This window comes from Bacillus rossius, chromosome 7 (assembly GCF_032445375.1).
Source record: "Bacillus rossius redtenbacheri isolate Brsri chromosome 7, Brsri_v3, whole genome shotgun sequence".
Lineage (NCBI taxonomy): Eukaryota > Metazoa > Arthropoda > Insecta > Phasmatodea > Bacillidae > Bacillus > Bacillus rossius.
This window is the reverse complement of record NC_086335.1, coordinates 69063375-69071028: the sequence shown is the minus strand read 5'-3', so window position 1 is coordinate 69071028 and position 7654 is coordinate 69063375. Positions and strand designations below refer to the sequence as shown.

Sequence of the window (7654 nt, the reverse complement as noted above, 5' to 3'; positions counted from 1 at the left end):
GTCTCATTTCACCTCTGGGTGTAAGAACTAATTAAAGTGTAGATCAGGATACGTAATTGGCTTTAACAAATATTTATATCAATAGGTCTTTAATGTGTTCAGCACAAAATCAATGTTTATATGTCCGTCGGCAATATTAAAATACGTGTATGCAGAAAACAGTTCATTCAGGATAGCATCATGAGTCGGTATTTTACTCACGGTAATTCACTCCTAATTAAACGTCATATAGGACGTGCCCTATTTAAATAACATGTAATTTATACTCAAACGACGATTTAAAACATCCTAGTAATAGGATGATCTACTTAGGTCGTAGATATTTCTGATTTTTAAGGGGATTGAAACCCGGGCTATCTAGCCAACGCCGTCGTTATTCCAAGACTTTTTTTTGTTAATTTTAGTAATTACGCTTATCTTAAGTAACATTGCCTCTCATTGGCCGAGACACAAAGATCGTTGACTTGATTACCTCATAAAAACAAAATACAGACACTTAACAATACAACTTAATATGCTAAAATGTCTTAAATTTAAAACTTGATTTTCCAACAATGAAAGTTATGAAAGTTTTGTTATGCAAATTATGTATAAAAAGTTCAATTTGCCGTTTAAGTCAATTGCTCCCTAGAGGGGTCTTGCTAATTGAGGTTCAAAGTCACTTGGGCTACACCATAGAGTATGGTAGTCGTAGATATGTCCAAATACACAACAATAGAGCAAAACATAAAAATGTCAACAAATAATAATAATAATAATTAAAAAATGTTATTTATAATAAAAACAAAACACTTTCTGTGCGTGGGACAGTCATGTAACAGCACACTGTGTTAAATTTTGTCTTTTAAATCCTTTCTAAATCACTCAGCCACAGCAACGCGTGGCCGGGTCTGCTAGTCTTTAAAATTAAAATAAAAAACTGAGTCATGACAATTCAGTGTAAGTCTAATCATGTAGGCTAACAATGAAATCCAGAGACTTATCAGTTACTGACTGTATCAATGCGAAAGTGTTCGCAAGCTAACACGTGCTGATCGCTGGCCATAGAGCAGAGTGTACAAAGAGCTGCGCGCCACAGAGCTACCAGCTCTCAGACGCGGAGAGCAGCGACATTCAACTGTTTACGCCTGCACCGGAAGCGAGTGGCGCCGCCCCTGCGCTGCGTCTGGACGGCAGGTTCACACGAGCTCTCGAGTGGCGGGCTTCGACACGGCGCCGCGTGTTTGCAGTGCGTGTGGACCAGGCGACCTGCCTGCACAACTACAGCGCGACAACAAGGAAGATCTCACTGCCAGCAGACTGTCACGTGATGAGCGGTGTCAGGAAGTGGAGGGGGTTAGTAATGGAGCCGCTGTCCGGCTGATTACACCTTCGCGCTCGGCTGTCTCGCAGTCCGTATTACACGAACCGATCTACGTAATGGCTTCTACGTCGAGATTTAGATCACGTATTAAATCTGGCACGCCAGTGCGGGGACAAGCACGTGAGATTGTTTACAATGTCGCAACACATCTCAGTAAACAAAAACAGTTGTATAAATTGACGTACAATGTCTCTGAAACAACAAGTGCTGCAACAGGTGTCTCAGTATCAACAGTTATTATGCAACGTCTCACTGACGAGGAAATATAGTACACTCACTGGTGTTTCATATAAGCACTTTTTTTTTAAATAGTGACGACTTGTGAATTTTCACATGTTTAGTTGTAAGTTACTAAAAATATTGGATTACTGTAGCTATATCTTCAAACTTGTAGCTGACACAAGTAACTTACTACTAATTTTATACCTAGCTCTCGTTTTAGGTAGGTTACCTTTACAACACATTGTCCGTGTTCAGTTCTTCCTCTAGTGAGATAAAACCATGTAAGTGAACTAGAATTTTAAACTATGTTATGCATCAATCAAAAAATTATAACTGTTACCTGACTTGATGTAAGTTTTGAACATACGCCATTGCTAAGAACTTTTTCTGTTGAAGAAAAACTAAAAAATAAAAAAAAATAAAAAAAAATAAAACCCCAAAAAGACAAAAAACACGAAATTAAGCAAAAAATTGCTGTTGTCAACAGTTGACAACAGCAATTTTTTGCTTAATTTTGTGTTTTTTTGTCTTTTATTTATTTATTTTATTAACGCAAGCACCTCCCTGACGGATAGGCAACCAGCGCAGTGGCACCGGCGGACCGCTCAGGAGTTAGGCAACCAGCCACACCAACATCTGCAATGCAGATTCTGATTGGTCGTGACGCATTGCAGGCCGCGGTAGCAGGGAACGACACAAGTCACTGCAGAAAGAAGTGAGAAAAGTGTAATTTGAAATTGTTATTAGGGATTTCTGAGCCCCTATTCTGTTGTCCCGCGCGCATACACACGCGTGCAAGTCTTGTAATTCTTATTGAAGCTTATAAAGAGTTGTTTTTCTCTTGGGCTGTTTGCACGTCTATAAGTATTGTTATTAAGAAGTGCATTAATTAAATGTATCCTGATATCATTTTTTTTTAATCTCAGGTTTTATGTGTGTTCACCTTTAAATGCACGATCCGTGCTGAATATTTAAATTAAGCTCCTCCCCGTTACACCTTGATATCTTGTCCTGGCAGTTGATAGCCATGTCCAGGATCCTCTTAGTTAAGGCTTTGTAAAGGCTTTCAACCCTAACGTCAGAGATAGACTCGACAGAGAACCAGACGCATCGCGACGTCAGCACGGATCAGTCAGACGCCAAGAAGATCACGTGACGCCAGCGGGCTGCTTGGTGTCTCTGTCTGACGGGGAGGAGATCAACACAAGACTGAGCGGCGCCGGAGCGTGCCACGAGGTGCCACGAGCATGACCTGGCCTCGGACGAGTCCTGCAGGGAGGCTGGCAGACGAGGATCCAAGCCCTGCGACGAGGCAGAAGCAGTCGCCGGCGAGCCAAGCGCGGCTCCGGAAGGGGGGGCGGTGGGGGCGATAGCCCCTCCCGAGACCAATTTTATTGATAAGTGTATATTCATGTTTACTTAAATATTTAATTACATATGTTAAACTTTTATCTCATCAAAAGTTGCATGGAGCTACTAAGGTTCTGTATTTGAAACCCGTAATTTGTAAATAAATTTACGAGGCCAATATCTGACCACTTTCATTTTTTTTGCAACTACGACCTTTCTTTTGTGCGATGGCCCCTCCCGGAAAGTGATCCTGAAGCAGGCCCGAAACACCACGTGTCGACCAGCGACCACACCAGGGGAGAGGCGGCACAGGGGGCGGAGTGCAGCCGCCCAGCTGAAGAGGAGCAGCAGGTTCCGGGGGGACACTCGGGGCCTCCGGAGACCAGGGAGGTGTGGCCGAAGTCGCTGCTCCCGGTGAACTAGGGCTGAACCAGGGACGATGACGTCATCAGTGGCGGCGCATGGGCCGGGAAGGACTGCTGCGGCAATGCAAGGCAACTGACTACGTGTACCAGCAGTGGGGGTTTTAGTAAAAGAGTCCTATATTAAAAGTTAAATTTTGCAGTGAAAGAAATAACGGAAATATTTATCGTCTTTATTGGTGGGGAAGTTAATGTGGTACACCTTTCCGTACACTTAACCACTTTTATGCAATTACATAAAATAGTGGAATATTAAAAATTAAGCATGATATAAGCAGTTGTTGACTAAATATTAAGAGAACAAATTAAAATTTTAACTACTACTAAATACTACAAAAGAGTAAACCATAACTAATTTAATATGGTAAATCAATTTGAAGAAACAAATGACGTTTTGTTGAAAAGTAAGCTTTGGGCCCGTTAATCAATTAGCACAGTTTTTAGTAAAACATTATTTTTTTTACACCTATGTGTAGGGATGAGGGCATATATTTACACATAAATATAATGTTATTTGTTAAGCTGTAAACTGATTTAAATAGTATAATCCTAAGTGTTTAGATATCATCACACATAATTTTGTTTGTAAAATATATTGTTTGTGAATGCCTCCCTTAAGAATAGATACACGCAATTTTTTTGGCGAAATGTATTTTAATGACAAGGTTTAATTTTGAAATTTTATCCCGTTTCACAGGGTGCTGTTCACATGGATGGCTGTAATATATTTGTAACCCGAGCATGGAATGAGAATATACTCAGCATAATTAGCCTTGATACCTTTATTTCAGTTCATAAAAGAAAAGAGATACAAACCCGACCCTTCAGGTTCATCATGTTAATACCTAAGTGTTGATTGTCCGCCAATACGCAGACAACACTTACATTTGGGAAACTTTCTTCTTTATTAGGCGGTATTCAAAACACTTTGTTGCTGGTACACAACGTGAAGGAGAACCAAAAACAAGTGTATAAAAACAGCACTCATTCGGTAAACTTTCGTTAACACTTATTATTTACGTGCAAATCAATAAAACTTAAAAAAAGGTGTGAAAATGTCTGCGTATGCGTACCTGTGTGTGATGTTTACGTATCTGTGTTCGCGCTTAGTATGTATGTATACTTTTGATTAGATAACACGTAAATGCAATATTTTGGTTTAACTATGACGATAAAAGCAATTTTTCCCCCATCGGATGGATGAGTTGTGTAGTTTTGACAGCTCCGTAGAACTTACATCTTGAGAGACCTCTAAAAAAATGTACTCGCCAAAGATGTGTAACATATATGTAACCTCTGTAATGACCAAATAACACTTGTAATACTAAACTCGGGCACAGAATTTAACGTAGAATTCTTTATGCCGAGCATAATGAATGTACGCGTAGTGATTTTTCAACTAGATTTCATGGTACAGTTATCTTATTCAAAACTAACAAAATATTTTTGCAAAACTCCGTTCCCCCGGAGAAACCCCCGGAATGGCCACCGCATGGGGAGCCCAGGAAAAGAAACGGGCTCCCCATTTGGAAGCCACCTGGAAGGTTTTTTTCTGTTCCACCCACCGTTTCTTTGGTAGCCTGACTTGTTACAAGGGATTGTATTCCTACCAGAGAAAATGCCACCATTTCGTCTGGGCAATCCGCCTTGGAGGAGCCGGGGCGCGAACCCGGGTCCTACAAGTCACAAGGCAGGCGCTCTACCCCAGAACCAGAGTGGTAGAGCGACTATCGGCAGTCTTCTTAACACTGACATGATGTTATTCCACGAGTATACTGTAGTTGTGTTTGTCATTAACACGTGCTTACTTCTGGCAGTTAATTTGGGAAGTAATTATGTACCTATGTAGTGTATTGAACAAATGTGAGCGAGGTTTTCAGTATCGCCAATGATGTGTAAACTTCTAACATCGGTAACGAGCGAACTCATTTTTTCTCATCTTGCAAATCATTTTGTAATACGAAACTCTGACACATTTTTAAAAATATAAACGGACAAATAAAATAATAGATTTTTAAATACTAATATTTCTGGATGCGAATCACACGTATACTTTCACCGGCCGCCGCTAGAATTCGCTGCCTGTAACGTAAACGTTGCTTGCCACCATCAGACGCCGATAGCAATTAGCATTTTAGACAAGGAATTTTATTAATATAGAGCCCGGCTTGTTAAAATTAACAAATTCGTTAATACTATAAAGTTTCTCCGCACGTTTGAATTTATACTTCTATGAAGTTACTAAAATCTTGTCCTAAAACAACAATGTGTTTGTAAGTGGGTTTTTTTTTTTACTTAAAAGACTGTAATCAGTCTGTAAATACTTTATACCATCAAACCTTAACTTTATTGAACTGATTAACCATTATTATTATATTTAAAAAATAAAAGTAATTTTTTTTCAGTGACGTGATTTGAACCATGCCCCATGAGGTTGTAAAACAAAACGGTACTAAATATAAATTTTCATCCTAATCGTTACAACCGTTTCCGAGATGCCATTGTACAAATATGCATACAATAATTGCTCGTTTAATAGTATTTGATAATATGAGTCATGAAGTAAATGAATTATAGAACAAATATCCACATACATCCGACTCCTCAGTGGCGCAATTGGTTAGCGCACGGTACTTATAAGACAGAGACCAAGCTATGCTGGGGCTGTGAGTTCGATCCTCACCTGGGGAATGTGTATTTTTAAGCACCCGTTAATAATAATTACTACCTAAATGCACTACATTTTAACAGCATCGTGCTTATGACAAAAACATTTTTTTTGGCTCATTTAAATAATATCCCTCCCTTTTTTCCCACAATAATTTTTATTTATTTATTAAGCACTGATCAGCAGCATCGTTACAAAAAGAACACGTTTTTGCAAAACCAAGTACTAGTGATAAAACACACTTTTCCAATGAATAAAGCGTGATTAATGCATTCCTTTAAAGGCCCGCGAGGAAAAAAATAATTACACCTCTTTCACTAAACTGAACGGAAACATTCTTTTCTTCAACAATATAGGCAAATTAATTTTGTTAAATATCTGGAGTGAAAGAGGCGTCTTCGCAAGAGAGAGGATCTGACTATGGAGCACGTACATTTGTTGCAATCCAAGCTCAACGACTGCGCATTCCATTGTCACTTGCGTTCATCCAAGCCAATGCTTGAACGACCTTATCTGTTTCCCCCAATCCTATGTCTGGCATTCCACTTTTTTTGTGAGTGTTAGCAGTCCTGTTCTACCGTTTTGTCTGTTTGGGCGCGTAATTAACAACTAACTTAAAATTTAAATGCAAATAATTAATTTAAATAAAATAATAATAGAACTGGATCGATATTTCGGATGGTAAATTAAGTATTCAATATCAAAATAAACATGTTTATAATATTAATTATATAATTTAGTAATATTATTGTGATAAATTTGAATTAATTATTATGCTAAATTTTACTCTAATTTATAAATTTTAATTTTTTATTAAATAAAAATGTAATCATTTATAATACAGATTATACATACAGGAACATAACCTCACTTTATAAACTTTTCCAAGCGTATTTATATAACACAATTTATATCACCAGTAATACAATATATCTTTTTAAAATTATGTGGGCCAGTATTCAATTTAAAACCACATATGTAATTTTTATTTGAGAAATCCCACATATTGTAGCCATTACCATGGTGCGATTTCCGGAATTTTTTTCATATGTTTTCGTTTCATGGACCATAAACCCCAAAACCATCGTCAAATCAAAAGTTATTTTGTATAAAACACATTTATTTTTTACAAATCACTTCCAAACTATACATACAATCCCAGTAGTGGAAAATTTCGGTCGAGTTCATTAATGGGCAATATCCTTCCAAGAAGGGGTAGAAATTGCGAAGGTTTTTTGAAAAACAGAAAAATCGCTTTAACTCCCATAATATGGAAAATATAACATCCTTTTGAACGTACTATAACTCGTAGGAATAATAACAAAATCTTTCGTCTGGTTAAAATTTTGATACGACTAACCATAACTGCAAGGGGTTGAAAACGCCAGGGTTGGTGAGCAAAAAAAAAAAATCTGAACTCCAATCGTACGAATTATCTAAAACCTTTGGCAGAAACAATTTTTGATGAATCAAACTATTATCGTAAAAAAAAAAGTGTTGAAATTATTAAAAATATGAATAGTACTTCCTTGGTATCACATTCGTCGGGATTTACTTTTAACCATATTGTTATTCCTTAAACCTTTGTCCAAAAATAATTTTTATACGATCATGTATTAGTGCAAGGGA

General features: G+C 37.8%; 1 non-coding gene across 1 annotated transcript; it reads left to right on the top strand.

Annotated features, from left to right (window-relative positions):
- Nucleotides 1–5958: 5958 nt before the first annotated feature.
- Trnai-uau (transfer RNA isoleucine (anticodon UAU)) lies at nucleotides 5959–6048 on the top strand. Its single transcript is given in 2 exon segments — nucleotides 5959–5996; nucleotides 6013–6048. It is a non-coding gene; the product is annotated as a tRNA-Ile (tRNA).
- Nucleotides 6049–7654: the final 1606 nt, after the last annotated feature.